Raw genomic sequence first — 15,628 nt, forward strand, 5'->3', positions numbered from 1 at the left:
CACCAAACTTATAACATGACTCAAGACTCAAACAAGAAACACAAAAATATTTTTTGATTTTTATGATTTTCTAATTTTTTTGTATTTTTATTTATTATTATTTTTTTTTTCAAAAATTATTGTGAAAAATAAAAATAAGGATTTCAAAATTTTTAATATGAATTCCAGGAATCTTGCCATGTTAGTCTTAAAACTCCAATCAAAGGGTCAGGCATGGCTTAATAGCCAGCCAAGCTTTAATAAAAATATGAGTGTAATTCAGACATGACAAGCCTGACATACCCTATCCAGAAGGATTGGGCATGACTCCACTGAAGTGATTAGCGTAACACAAAATCTATTAAAAACATCCCTAAAAGTAACTAGATCCTACTAAAAACATACTAAAAACAATGTCAAAAAGCGTATAAATTATCCGCTCATCAATGTTGCTCAAGAGTTTGTCTCCCAATCGAATCACTTGATTGAATTGAGCAAAGAGAAAAGGAAGCTGGCTAGCAAGCATGAGAACTTCCTGAAGAAATCAAGGGATAGGGTGGCTGTACTGATGACTTTCATTGACAACCTTCAAAATGATGAAGACATTGCCACGGATGTTGAAGAGGAAGCTGCTTCGGAGGGGAATGGTTCTGATGCCTAGGATTTGTCTCAAAAACTGTTGTTGCTGCTCTCTTTTTGTCTCATGAATTCTGCTTCTTTAATACTTTTGAACTGTTTCCTTTTGGATGGCTGTAATAACTCTGGATATTACTGCACCTTTGGTAGTTTAGTTAGTATTTTGGACTGGGCACTAACCTTTCTTGCAGGGTTTATAGTGATGTTTTTGTTGATCTTGCCAGTCGTCCACCCTTGATGACAAAAGGGGGAGTAATAGTAGGATAAGCATATTTTAATAGTAGGATAAGCTTATTTTGGCATTGATGCAGCTATCAGTTTTTCTTTTGAAATTACTGCACTAAAATTTGATTCTACATGACTGATGCTGATGATATTAGCTTGATGTTGGGCTGATTATGTGATGTTGCTCATTTGATATTCCTTGTACAAGATAAATTGTGCATAACTCTTCATTATGCTCTCTTTAAGTACAATGTGAAACAAGAACAAAGAGGAAAGCATAAATCCAGGGGGAGCAAATATTGAAAAGGAAAGGGGGAGCAACATAAAAGCAAATGACAAATATCAAAGGGAGTTTCCAAACCTTACTCAAACTCAATTCCTTTTGATTATTGCTTAAAACATGTTTGTCATCAAGGGGGAGATTGTTGACTTAAGAAATTAACTAAATCAATTAATGATGACAAACATTATTTTTGGGCAAAATAAATAATTAGAGTTAAGTGTTAATAAGTATATGCTGCTAATTATTTATTTCATATTGCAGGCCAAATTCATTTTTAAGCAGCCCAAATGGTATAATAAAATTTAGCAAGGCTGATGGGTAAATAATCAAGCTCAGCCCAAAGGAAACAAAGCCAAAGGATCTTATGGGCCAACCGGGTTGCTTTATGGAAATTCAATCCAAACCCGTATCCATCTCGGAGGCTTCTTTTGTAAGATTGAAGTCTTCTCCCTCTTGAAGTGCAATGTTCTTCTACTTTCTGACCAAGTCAAATCAACTTCACAAAAAGTAAGAAAGAGAAGAAAAGCTTCCTCCATAAGCCAGTAACCAAAGAAGCAAGAAAGAGAAAATCTAAGCTTGAAGCACAGAAGCTAAAGCAGAGAATCTAATCCAAATCAAGCTTAGGTTAAAGGTAATCCATCTCATCTTGCATGCATAAGATCTTCATCCCTTCTTCCCAACTCTCTGCACTATCCGAAAATGGCATTCAAGGTAAAGTTGATCTCCATTCTTCACTGCTACAAATCCACGGTCACAAGAGATTCTTGGGGACCAAGTTGCATCTCTATGGCTCAGATCAAGTTGACCATTAGAAGATTTCTATGGTTGCTGCTGTATGGCTTTCGGTCAAGGTGAGGAAGTCAGAAGGAAAGTTTCTACTCTGAGGATTAAGGAAAAAAAGTGAACTTGTGGGTTGGTGAAGCTCAAGGCTCAAGGTGTTGACCTTGGAAGAAGAACTCAACCACATGCAAGGAGATAAAAGAAGCTTGCTGTTCATTCAGAAAGCAAGGAGAGAAAACCAGTGAATAGAGGTTTTGTTCTGAGAGAGCTCTTTGAAGAAGTTCAACTAACTGAACAGTGTAACCTAATCAAAGGTGCATTCCGCCAGTATGAAGAACTGAATCAGAGGCTTGCTAATCTGGTTTTTCGCATAGCACTGAGGCTGTTAATGAAGTCAATCTCCTTCATGTTTTACAGATTGTAATATACTTTTCTATGTTTATCTTTCTGTAATTTCTAGTGAGAAAAGGCATTATGAGAAAACTCAAGTAAAAGCCATGAGTGGAAAAAGGCTGAGAGAAACACTTGAGAGAAAAAGTGTTAGCTTTTCTCTTCTCTGCTGTGTTCTGTTTTCTGATATTCATGAGACAAAAATAAATTGTCTCATAAATTTCCGCTGCTAAGTTAAAACAGAATCAGAATTGCAAATCTGTTTAAAAAGGGTAACAACAGCAACTAAAAGGAAGGCATAGATTCAACCCCCCCTTCTCTAAGCCTACCACAACCTTCAGTAACATTCATCAACAGATTTAATTTTCTTACTACCCATATTCCGTCACTAAGTCCGACGAAAATTACCGCCGGACACAAAAAATCTGCCGGTATCATGTTATCAGTGAGGTTTATTCTGTTGGATAAATTTCGACAAAAAATTTGACAGTAATCTCTATACCTTTAGATTTTATGTATTTTTTCGACAGTAATTTTAACGGTTCTCAATATTTTTTTTGTAGTGTATGGACAAATAATATAAACATGAATTAACATACAAAATATTCAAAGAAAAAAGTGACCAGTGAAATTAATAACAAAAAAAATTAATATAAGATTTGACCCACAAAGAATATCACCATTGGAATCACAGTGTAGTACTTAATTATTAGCTTTGGGAAAATCGAGAGTTTGGTTTACAATTAATAGAAATTGAAATAGTAAGAAATTAAAGTAGCAAGCAATAACTATTCTTGGTAAGTGTTGAGGGTTAAGGATCATTATCCTTGTCACTAACCACAACATGATAATTACAAAGAATAAATTCAATTCGTCAACCTCTACAAATTGAGAAAAGTCAATTAGGTTTAGTTAATCCTAATCACAAGTTCTAACCAACTTGCTAATTAAAATTAGTAGAAGATTAATGTTGATGAAAATAAGATTAATTAACATATCTAAATTATCAATCAATTTGGACATTAGTAACTTAAAATCACCCAAGTTACTAACCTAAACCAAGAATGTAAAATCTACTCTAAAATTAAGTGAGACATTTCATCAAATACTTGGAAGGCATAAACACAAAGCTTCATAATTACAAGACTAGTAAAAACTATGACTACTCATTACAAGAATTCAATGATAATAACTCAATTGAGCAATAATAAAACATCAAACATCAAACTCATAAATCAAATACATAAATCCAATAAGAATTCATAAACTAAATAATATACCAAGAAACTAACAAAAAAAGTGCTAATGAACTAAGATAGTTGAACAAAAAAATATAAATAAAATGAAACTAAAACAAGATTAGAAACTAAAACTAGAAAAAAAAATGACAAGAAATTAACTAAATCTACTATAATTTTAGAGAGAGAGGAGAGCTTCTCTATATAGAAACCTAAAAATATCATACTAAAATTAATCCTAAACTCTGATCTCCTCCATTTTTCTCCTTCATATTTTCTCTTTAAATACTAAAAAAATCGAACTTTTGAGGGCTTTTAGAGGCCCAAACTGTGAGCCACGTGCTTTATTAATGGTGTCACATGAGACTTGATTCGCGGCACAAAAAATAGTGGCGTGCACGGCTCATTCTTATTGTCCACTATAGGCACAAGTAAATCATTTTAAAGTCTCAGATTTAGTTTTCTATTGCCGCTGGAATCGTCTCATTTGGATATTTGTGTTAGGTACCAGACAAATGATATAGTAAAATATAGAGATGAAAAATTAGAAATTTGTATAAAATATGAAAACAATTGAATAACTTTCTTTGAGAATTACAACTTCTCTCTATCACAAGGAGACTACAATAACACTCTCTCTTGACAAAAGGAGAACACACTTCTCTCTCTATATATAGAAGAAAACTACTCAAAGAAATATTATGTTATTCTATCTGGATGATTTGATTGAAATGAATTAAAGAAAAACTCAATTTATAGGTGAGTCTCTTCAATATGAACCATCCGTTAATTAGAGGTATATAATTCTTCTTTTTTTCAACCATTAAAATTCTAAGGTTATAAACTAAGATTGTTTATTACCTTTCATTTTATTTAGTTATTATTTATTTATATATTTTCTAAAATTAGCTTTACTATTTTTTTACAATCTCCCACTTAAAGCTAATTTTGATAAATTTTCAAAATTCATGTTGTTCATGTATTCCATAGACCGTATGAGGATCTACACCATTCAAACTTTTCTGTGCTGATTGGTTTTGTCATGGCATCTGCTAGGTTATCTTTAGTGTGAATCTTTTGCATATCAACACTTCCTTCTTCAACTACTTCCCGAACAAAGTGATATTGTACTCCAATGTGTTTTGTTCTTGAATGAAAGGCAGGATTCCTTGCAATGTGCAAGGCACTCTGACTGTCACAATACACAGAAATCTTCTGTTGTTTGTGCCCGAGTTCTTCTATCAACCTTTGGATCCAAATAGCTTCCTTGCATGCTTGTGTAGCTGCCATATATTCAGTTTCTGTAGTAGATAAAGCTACAACAGTTTGTAATTTAGATAGCCAACTCACAGCTCCTCCTGCAAGCATGAACACATATCCCGTAGTATATTTTCGTTTATCAAGATCACCTGCAAAATCTGAGTTGACATATCCATTGACAATGAATTCCGATCCTCCAAAATATAATGCAACATTCGAGGTCCCTTTGATGTATCTCAAGATCCTCTTAACAACATTCCAATGCTCTTTACCCGGATCTGCCATAAATCGACTTACCACCGCAACTACTTGAGCAATATCTGGCCTTGTACAGATCATGGCATACATAAGGCTTCCCACCGCTGATGCATACGGTACTCGAGACATTTCCATCCTCTCTACTTCACTACTAGGGCACATACTTGAGGATAATTTGAAATTCATAGAAAGTGGGATTGAAATTGGCTTACATTCTTGCATGTTAAAGCGTTGCAAGATCTTCTTTAAATAATTCTTTTGTGATAGCCAAATCTTCCTATCCTTTTTGTCTCGGTGAATTTGCATCCCTAAAATCTTGTTTGCTGGTCCCAAGTCTTTCATATCAAACTCCCTAGCCAACTGTGCCTTTAATTCTTGGATTTGATCTTTGTTGGGACCTACTACCAACATGTCATCCACATACAACAGCAAAATGATGAAATCATTATCACCAGACCTCTTGTAATAAGTACAATGATCTGAACTAAGTCTGTTGTATCCAAGGCTAATAATGAAAGAATCAAATCTCTTGTACCAACACCTTGGCGCCTGCTTTAGACCGTATAGAGATTTAGTTAACCTGCAAACCAAGTTTTCTTTTCCTTGTTCTTCAAAACCTTCTGGTTGGAGCATATATATCTCTTCTTCAAGTTCTCCATGAAGAAAAGCAGTCTTTACATCTAATTGCTCTAGATATAAATCAAATGCAGCACACATAGCCAAAACTACTCTAATAGTAGTTAGTCTCACCACTGGAGAAAATATTTCATTGAAGTCAACACCTTCTTTCTGAGCATATCCCTTGACAACCAATATTGCATGATATCGTTCCACCTGATCATTACTATCTCTTTTGATCTTATAAACCCATTTGTTACCAATGGCTTTCCGACCTGCTGGAAGTTCAACAAGTTTCTAGGTATGGTTCCTATGTAATGCCTCAATTTCTTCTTGCATTGCTGTCATCCACATAGAAGCGTCTGGATTGCGCATAGCCTCCATAAAAGTTGTTGGCTCTCCATCTTCTGTCAAAAGACAATATGCATCATGGTTTGTCAAAACATAATTTGAGTGCCATGATGGTGTTCTTCTTTGTTGAGTGGATCAACGAACTTCTATGTCATTAGCCTCTGCTTCTTGTTCTTCGTGTTGTGTTCTGCTTCAGAAAGATCACCTTCTCTGCATTTTTCATATATTTGAACAGTGGTTATCTCTTTAATAGTGCTGTCATTTTCTTGTTCTTTTTGCAATTCATCTTCTGCAAATATCACATCTCTACTGACAACTACCTTGCGGGCAGTGGGATCCCACAGGCGATACCCCTTAACTCCGTCAGCATAACCCAAGAATATACATTTTCTAGACTTTGGGTCCAGCTTTGTTCTTTCCTGGGAATTGTACATTACGTACACAGGACAACCAAATATATGTAAAGAAGAATAATTAGGTGGCTTACCTTGCCACATCTCTATTGGTGTCTTCAACCCAATTGCAGTTGATGGTGACCGATTTATCACATAACAGACGGTTTTAACAGCTTCTGCCCAAAAAGACTTAGCTAAACCTGCAGTTTGTAACATAGCTCGTGCTCTTTCTAGGAGAGTTCTATTCATTCGCTCTGCTACACCATTTTGCTGAGGCGTGTATGCAACTGTGAATTGCCGTTGAATACCTGCTTGCTTGCAAAATGTTAGAAAATCACCATCGACATATTCTCCTCCATTATCTGTCCTTAAACACTTGATCTTCTTTCCAGATTCAAGTTCTAACTTTGCTTTGAACTCTTTGAACATCGCAAATACGTCTGACTTCTTCTTGATCAGGTACACCCATAGCCTCCTAGAGTAATCATCAATAAATGATACATTGATACAAGATATTTTGCTCCTCCTAGGGACATCTCTGGTGATTCCCACACATCAGAATGAATCAACTCCAATATGTGCTTGCTCCGAGCAGTTGATCTACCAAACGTCAATCTATGTTGTTTGCTTGTAACGCAGTGCTTACAAAACGGTAAGTTTACCGATTTGAGCCCGGGAATGAGATTACGTTCTACAAAAATCTTCAAGCCTCGTTCTAACATGTGGCCTAGTTTGCAATGCCATATCATCGTCATTTCTTCTTGGCTTGTTAAAGCAACTGATGCCTCTGCCTCTTGCAAAGTATCTCCCACAAGCATGTATAGATTTGCTGCAATCTTTTCTGCTTTTATTACCACAAGAGCTCCTTTAACAAATTTCAAGATTTCACCTTCAATATGGGTCTTGCAGCCAAGTTCATCCAATTGCCCAATCGACAACAAATTCTTCTTCAAGCCTTTCACGTGTCTTACCCCTTGAAGTGAACAAATAGAACCATCAAACATTTTTATTTTGACAGTACCCATTCCAACAATTTCTAAAGCATGATCGTTTCCCATAAACACTGATCCTTCTAAGACAGGTTCATATGTACAAAACCAATCACGATGAGGAGTCATGTGCCATGTTGCTCCTGAATCAACAATCTAAACATCAGTGAGCTATTTGCTACCTTTAGAACCAATTGTTGCTTCGCCATACAGGATTTCTCCATCATCAGAGGTGCTCGCAACACATCCTTGAGAACTTGATCCTTCTGGAACCTTCTCTATACTCTTCTTATTCCAACAATCTTTCTTGAAGTGCCCTCTCTTACCACAATTGTAGCATTTGACCTGCTTCTTACTTTGTGACTTTGGTCTACTTTGACTCCCACTGGAACCACGCTCCATTGATCTCCCTCTTGTCATCAACAAAGCCTCTGCTTGTTTTGAGCTTTCTAATCTATCTTCCTTATTCTTGCGCCTAGATTTTTCTTCAAGAACCGCAGCAGCCATGTCATCAAAAGAAAGATAATCAGTCAAAACATTATTAGTTAAGTTAATGATAAGCTGATCATATGAATCTGGTAGACTTTGAAGTAAGAGCTCTGCACGTTCGTTTTTTGCTATGGTATATTCCAACTATGAGAGTTGGGAAAATAGCATATTTAGATTGTTGATATGATCCGTTGCCGATGTGGATTCACTCATTCGAAGAGTATAAAGTCTTCTCTTTAAGAATATCTTGTTGTGAAGTGACTTGACTTCATATAATTTGGTGAGAGCATCCCAAATTTTCTTTGCTGTCTTTTTCTCTGCTACACTTGATAAAACTGAATCAGCTAGTACCAAGTGTAAGTTTGCAACAGCATTGTTGTCCATCTCCTTTCATTTTTCATCTGTAATTCCAGTGGGTCTACTTTCAATTCTTGTCACGCAATTGTCTTTTCTCATAATGGCTTTTATTTTCAATTTTCATATGGAAAAATTACTCCCACTGAATTTTGGAATTTCATACTTTGCTGCCATTTTTTTTAGACGGTAATAACTCGCAGCGAAAAAAAATATATTAATCAACAACCTTTGGCTCTAATACCACTGTTAGGTACCAGACAAATGACACAGCAAAATATAGAGATAAAAAATTAGAAATTTGTATAAAATATGGAAACAATTGAATAACTTTCTTTGAGAATTACAACTTCTCTCTATCACAAGGAGACTACAATAACACTCTCTCTTGACAAAAGGAGAACACACTTCTCTATATATATAGAAGAAAACTACTCAAAGAAATATTATGTTATTCTATCTGGATGAGGGCGCGGGGGAGGGGGATGGCGGCAGCGAATTTTGGAGCCGCCGTGGCTGTTGTCGTGGCCGTCGCTATATTTGACATTATATTTGACATTTCCATTCGGTACTTCAATAATCATTCACTACTCCATCTAAAGGTCAAGACCACACTAGCAATGTAGAACAAACGGAAGGTCTTGGGCAACAAAATGTAGGTTCTAAGAAACTGCAAGAGTTGCGCAAAGAAAAAAAGATTGTGCATGCCCAACCCATTAATTCCAGTTTACCTTCACATGGCGGTGAGTTCCCTTTTAGTAACCCCGTTCGTTATCATTCATTATTGTGGCTCCTAAGCTGACTATGAAAGAACTCCACCGCCACTTGAAAAAGGTAGACAAGTGATAGAGTAGTGATTGAGCTGAAACTGAATCAGTTGCTAAGTTAGTTAAGCCAAGCTGACTCAGCAGAATTAGTTACAAGTGCAAGCTGTTATTAGGCTCAGCTTATATAGCTAGCTGTATGGGTGTTAGTTGTTGTGTTGTTGTAATTAGAAGTTCAGAACCCCAGTTCCACTTTACCAAATCTGAATAGAAAGCTTCTCTCTCTTTCTCTCTTCAATTTCTCTTCTTCTTCTTCGATCTTTGCTCTCTCTTGCTTTTCATTCAACACTGGAACTGATACCTTTCATGGTATCAGAGCTCGGATTATTCAATTACCATGGAGACAAACACAGAAACAGCTGAAGCTCAGGTTCAGCGTCAACCTAATTTCACGTCCTCACCGATCTCGATGAAGCTTGATGACGACAACTTTCTCCAATGGAAAGATCAAGCGGAATCGACAATCGAAGGTCACGATCTGTTAGTTCACATCACAGGAGAAGGTATTCCAGCTCAGTTCACAGCTTCAGGAGAGAAGAATCCAGAATTTGCAAGGTGGAAGCGACAAGATGCTCTGCTCAAATCTTGGCTGTTGGCGTCGATGACCAAGCCTTTCACTACTCATATGGTTGGCTGCTTGTACACATACCAGGTATGGAGTAGGTTAGAAGATCATTTTGCATCACAAATTCGAGCAAGAATTCTGCAATTAAAGAACAAATTGAGTAGCATTAAAATTGGAAGTTCTGCCAGTAGCTATGTGTTAGAAATTAAAGAAACAATAGATACATTAGCCTCAGTTGGAGAACCAGTAAGGAAAAGTGATCATGTTAGTGCCATACTCAATGGCTTAACAGAGGAATATGGACCGTTGATTACAGCTGTAGTCTCAAGATCATCTAGTGTCTCTGTAGGAGAGTTAGAGTCTTTGCTTCTTGCACATGAAAGTATGATAGAAAGATTCTGGAGGACAGATCTGTCAATTCAAGCAAATGTAGCTGAGTACTCAAACAATTATGGAGGTCGAGGGCATCTCAGAGGTGATTTTAGAGGACGAGGTGGAAGGACGATGAGAGGCAATTTTCCTGGCAATGAAAGAAGAACTTATGGAAGGTCTGATGGAGGATATGATGGCAGACGATATGATGGTGGAGGTAATAGACCAGTTTGTCAGCTATGTGATAAGGTTGGACATACAGCTCGCAGATGCTGGTTCAGGTATGATTCGTCCTATGGGAATGAAAGCCAGAGTTCAAGAGAGGGTTATGAGCGTACAGAAGTCAGGCCACAGCCACAAGCTCACTTGAGTGCTCTAGAAACACCATCCACCAGCTATGATCAAAATTTGTATCCGGACAGTGGTGCAACACACCATATGACACCAGACCCTCAAAATGTGATGAGTAGTAAAAGCTATGAGGGATCAGAACAAGTAATTGTGGGAAACGGAACAGGTTTGCAAATCACCTCTATTGGAAATTCCATTTTTAAAACTGATTTGAGTTCTAGGAAGTTCTTGTTGCAAAAATTGTTACATGTGCCTGAAATAACCAAAAATCTTTTGAGTGTGTATCAATTCTGCTGTGATAACAATGTGCTTTTTGAGTTTGATGCTCATGGTTGTTGTGTCAAATCACAGGAAACCAAAGAGTTGATTCTACAGGGTGAAGTTGATAAAGGGATGTATAAATTTGTCAAGTTCTTTCCTTCAATAAGTCCAGCTGCTTACAACTCCACCATGTCCACAACTGAGCAATTTCTCTTGTGGCATGCAAGGTTGGGGCATGCAGCAAACAAAGTAGTTAGTACAGTCTTGAAAAATTGCAATTTGTCATTTGTTGAGAATAAAGAGCCTTGTACAGCCTGTAGCATAGGCAAGTCACACCGATTACCATTTCCAAGTTCAAGTACAGTGTATCAATCTCCTTTAGAATTGGTGTATTCAGACATATGGGGCCCTGCTCCTATGCCAGATTTGAATGGAAATTTCTATTTTGTCAATTTTATCGATGCCTTTTCTAAATTCACTTGGCTTTATCTAATTAGAGCACGGTCACAACTCAAATCAGTTTTCTTTAATTTCCAAAAGATGGTTGAATTACAATTTGGCACAAAAATTAAATTGTTTCAATCTGACAATGCTGCTGAGTATGTTAGCTTATCAAAGGAGCTTCAATCACAAGGGATCAGACACAGATTTTCATGCCCTCACATCCATCAACAAAATAGAACTGCAGAGCGCAAACACAGGCATGTAGTAGAGATGGGAATGACACTCATGGCCTGTTCTGGAGTGCCAATGAAATACTGGGGTGATGCCTTTCTCACTGCAGCTCAACTCATCAATGTTCTACCAACACCAACCTTAGGAAACATATCTCCAACAGAGAAGCTTCTTGGTAAGAAACCAGACTACAGCTGTCTACGGGTATTTGGCTGCCTCTGCTTCCCTCACTTGCGACCGTTCAATCGTCACAAGCTTGAATTTCGATCAGCACCCTGTGTGTTCTTGGGATATGGTACTGCTCACAAAGGGTACAAATGCCTTACATCAGAAGGAAAGGTGGTGATCACACGAAATGTGGTGTTCAATGAAGTGCAGTTTCCCTTCAAAATTGGAAAACACCTCGTGAATGACACTGATGAGCAGAACAAATCTGAGACAATTACACCAATGCCAGCCATTCCGTTGATTCCCAACCCTCACTTACCTCCACAAACTCAAACCACTCACTCCTCACCAAGACCCCTGCCTCCATCACATGTCACAAGTCACTCGGAAGCCTTTCAACACTCTTCTCAACCCTGCTCTCAAGATTCTATCACCTGCCACTCACCTTCAGCTTCATCCCCAGCCCCAATTCCTCCCACTGCATCCTCACTCCTCATCCCTCCGAGAGCGCCCTCAGCCATACCTATCCCAGTCCCAATCTCAGATCTAGAAACTGTTCTTCCAAGTTGTGAACCTGTGCCTAGTACTCAAAACATACATCCTATGATCACTCGAAGCAAGACTGGTAGTCTTCGACCCAAGGTTTATCATGCTGCAGTAGAGCCACGGTCAGTGCGAGAGGCAATGTTTGATCCGAAATGAAAAGAAGCCATGGATGATGAGTATCAAGCCCTGCTTAAGAACAAGACATGGCAGCTTGTACCTTTACCAGAGAACCGAGAAGCTATTGGCAGCAAGTGGGTCTTTAGAGTTAAGTACAACTCTGATGGCACACTACAGAAGTACAAGGCCAGGCTGGTCGCTCAAGGCTTCTCTCAAAGGCCTGGGTTCGATTTCACAGAGACTTATAGTCCGGTAGTCAAAGCAACCTCGATCAGGGTAGTCTTGACACTTGCATTGGCAAACAATTGGTCAATTAGACAATTGGATGTCAATAATGCATTTTTGCATGGAGAGTTACTTGAAGATGTGTATATGCGACAGCCACAGGGCTATGTGCAGGGTGATGGAAGCTGGTATGCAAACTTACCAAGGCATTGTATGGCCTAAAACAGGCTCCGAGGGCCTGGTATCATAAGCTGTCTACAGCTCTGCATCAGCTTGGATTCACTGCCACAGCCTCTGATGTTTCAGTCTTCACAAAATTTGATACCAATGCTACCACCTTTGTGCTTGTGTATGTAGATGATGTGATCATCACTGGAAGCTCAACAAGTGCTATAACGGCTGTAGTGAACCAGTTGAATTGCAAGTTTGCACTCAAGGATATGGGGGATCTTCATTATTTTCTAGGCATTCAAGTTAGCAAGACTAAGGGTGGTGGATTACTACTCAGCCAAGAAAAATACGTTAATGATTTACTAGAGAAGGCAGGTATGACAAGCTGCAAGCCCTGCAAAACACCTCTCCCATCATCACTGAAAATATCTCAGTTTGGTGGTGACAGGTTTGATGAACCAGCACTTTATCGTTCAGTGGTCGGAAGTCTTCAGTATCTCATCGTTACAAGACCAGAGCTCGCCTATGCTGTAAACAAACTCTCACAGTTCATGCAAGACCCGTTAGAATCGCATTGGAAATTGGTTAAAAGAATCCTCAGGTATGCAAGTGGAACAATCAAATATGGGCTACATCTCCATAAGAATGACGTGTTGAACATCACAGCTTACTGTGATTCGGATTGGGGAGGAGATCCTGATGACAGGAAATCAACTGGTGGTATGTGTGTCTTCTTAGGAAGAAACCTGGTATCCTGGTCCTCTAAGAAGCAATCTGTGGTGGCCAGGTCAAGCACAGAGGCTGAATACAGAGCTATGGCGGATCTGGTTGCAGAACTTATATGGATCAAGAGCCTGCTGAGTGAGCTAAGGGTCATAGCTTCTACTCCCACCATATACTGCGATAACCTGAGTGCTGTACTTTTGGCAGCCAACCCCATCCTGCATTCAAAGTCTAAACACTTTGAAACTGATCTTCACTTTGTGAGGGACTATGTAACAAAGAAAGTAGTACAGGTTAGCCATATTCCAGGATCTGTTCAGTTGGCAGATATTTTAACAAAGGCAATTGCCTCTGGAATGTTTGAAAGTGCTAGAGCAAGGTTGAATGTTGAGCAAAATTTGTTGTGCAGTGCTACTAGTGATGAAGGAGTTTTGCAGAATGGCAGCAAACCAAAAGACCTCCGTAGCAGAGTGTATGGCAGAGCAAGTGTTGAGCAACACAATGAAATTAGATAGCAGGGTGCATGATAGAGTAGTGATTGAGCTGAAACTGAATCAGTTGCTAAGTTAGTTAAGCCAAGCTGACTCAGTAGAATTAGTTACAAGTGCAAGCTGTTATTAGGCTCAGCTTATATAGCTAGCTGTATGGGTGTTAGTTGTTGTGTTGTTGTAATTAGAAGTTCAGAACCCCAGTTCCACTTTACCAAATCTGAATAGAAAGCTTCTCTCTCTTTCTCTCTTCAATTTCTCTTCTTCTTCTTCGATCTTTGCTCTCTCTTGCTTTTCATTCAACACTGGAACTGTGTGAAACAATTTTAACTCTCTTCTTTAAATTTTTCTGTTTTCTTTATTTTTTTTTTTTATTTCTTCTCTTTAGATTCTTTTCTTTAATTTTTTTTCCCCCTAAAATCTCTTCTCTTTTGCACTGGTGTGTTTATAATATTTATAAGAAAAAATATTTTCCCATTAATACAAATTGAAGAAAAAAATTTTAACATTGGCACTTATTTTGACGAGCATATATCTTCAATACCAGGTTATGGATGAATTGATCGTACATCTTCATACTGTCAAGAATTTTGTTTGATTTTGATCTACTACGAACTTGTTNATGAACGCCGGAGATATTCATTCAATCTTGATACAGAACTTTATTTAAATATATATGCATATGCATATATAGTAAAAATCTGATGATATTGAATTCAAGTATCACAGAGGTATGAGCATACACAATGGGTACTGGAGCAGTGTCCTTTAGCTGTTTGGCCGTGTGCGTTCTTACATTTTGTGTCACATACATCGTCTTTGCAACCTATTTCCATCCATGAATAAAGACACCACTTCCCTTTTTCTTCTCTCTGGCTTACTACTGTTTCTGATGTCAAAGCTGCCAAACATCAAAACAACCCAACCGTTAATAATCATTGCATAGGACTAGTTCATCTTTTACTATTTTTCATTTTTTTCTCTGTTTGGTACAATATTACCATAGGAATTTTAAATGAAAAATTCACACAATTTTTTTTCTTACTGAACAAGATCTTCCCTGACTATTAGACAAAATGAATATCTTAGTCATCATCTTGTATATACCGAAAGATATATTTAAATAAAAAATGTAAATTTGTCAGTTTAAATTTTGATAAACTAGAACATTGCCATAATATAGAATTCAAGTGAAATAAAAAAAAATGATTAGAGACAATATTGTCAGACATAAAAATTGTTAAAAGATAAAAGAAATTTGAAGTTTACTCGAACAAAACATATAAATTAATTAAATATCAAGTCTGAAGCAATATATACCTAAAAGCAGAAGGGCAACTAAGAACATGTTTGTGAAAGTTAACTTGACCATCTTTCCCGCAAGCAGAGAGGATCAATAAACTCAGCCTTGATATATATATATATATATATAACTGTGATGCGGTATATATCGAATGGTGCGTATATTTATAGATGTATTCAAAGTGTAACTCTAAATTGTGTGCTCAGTCTTCACCACTAAATTATTTGATAAATTTAATTAAAAAATAATGTTTGATGATTATATCTTAGTCATCATCTTATTAGAGAAAATTACACTCCCCTTTCCTGCGAGATGCTAAAATAACACTCCCATTCCTTCTATTTTATAAATGTACATTCTCCTCTCTTCTAACTTTTAAAAAGTCCCATCTTTAATCCATTTTAAACTTTTTGTGTTAACTAATGTTAACTTTATCTATTTTTTAAGAAAAAATAAATTATTTTTTAAAAAAATATCCATTAATAAAAATTTTATTTTTTATCATTAAATTTTACTTACCAAAATATCTTTTAATAAATTATTCTTTTATTGATTAAATTATATTTTTCAAAAAAATTAATAATTATATATTCT

At 37.0% G+C, this 15,628-nt stretch overlaps 1 long non-coding RNA gene across 1 annotated transcript; it reads right to left on the reverse strand.

Moving 5' to 3' along the window:
* LOC110269630 lies at positions 14,354-15,176 on the reverse strand. The gene is made up of 2 exons (XR_002358400.1): positions 15,052-15,176; positions 14,354-14,632 (listed from the first exon to the last, which is right to left on the reverse strand). It is a non-coding gene; the product is annotated as an uncharacterized LOC110269630 (long non-coding RNA).

Source organism: Arachis ipaensis, chromosome B03 (genome assembly GCF_000816755.2).
Source record: "Arachis ipaensis cultivar K30076 chromosome B03, Araip1.1, whole genome shotgun sequence".
Taxonomy (NCBI): Eukaryota; Viridiplantae; Streptophyta; class Magnoliopsida; order Fabales; family Fabaceae; genus Arachis; species Arachis ipaensis.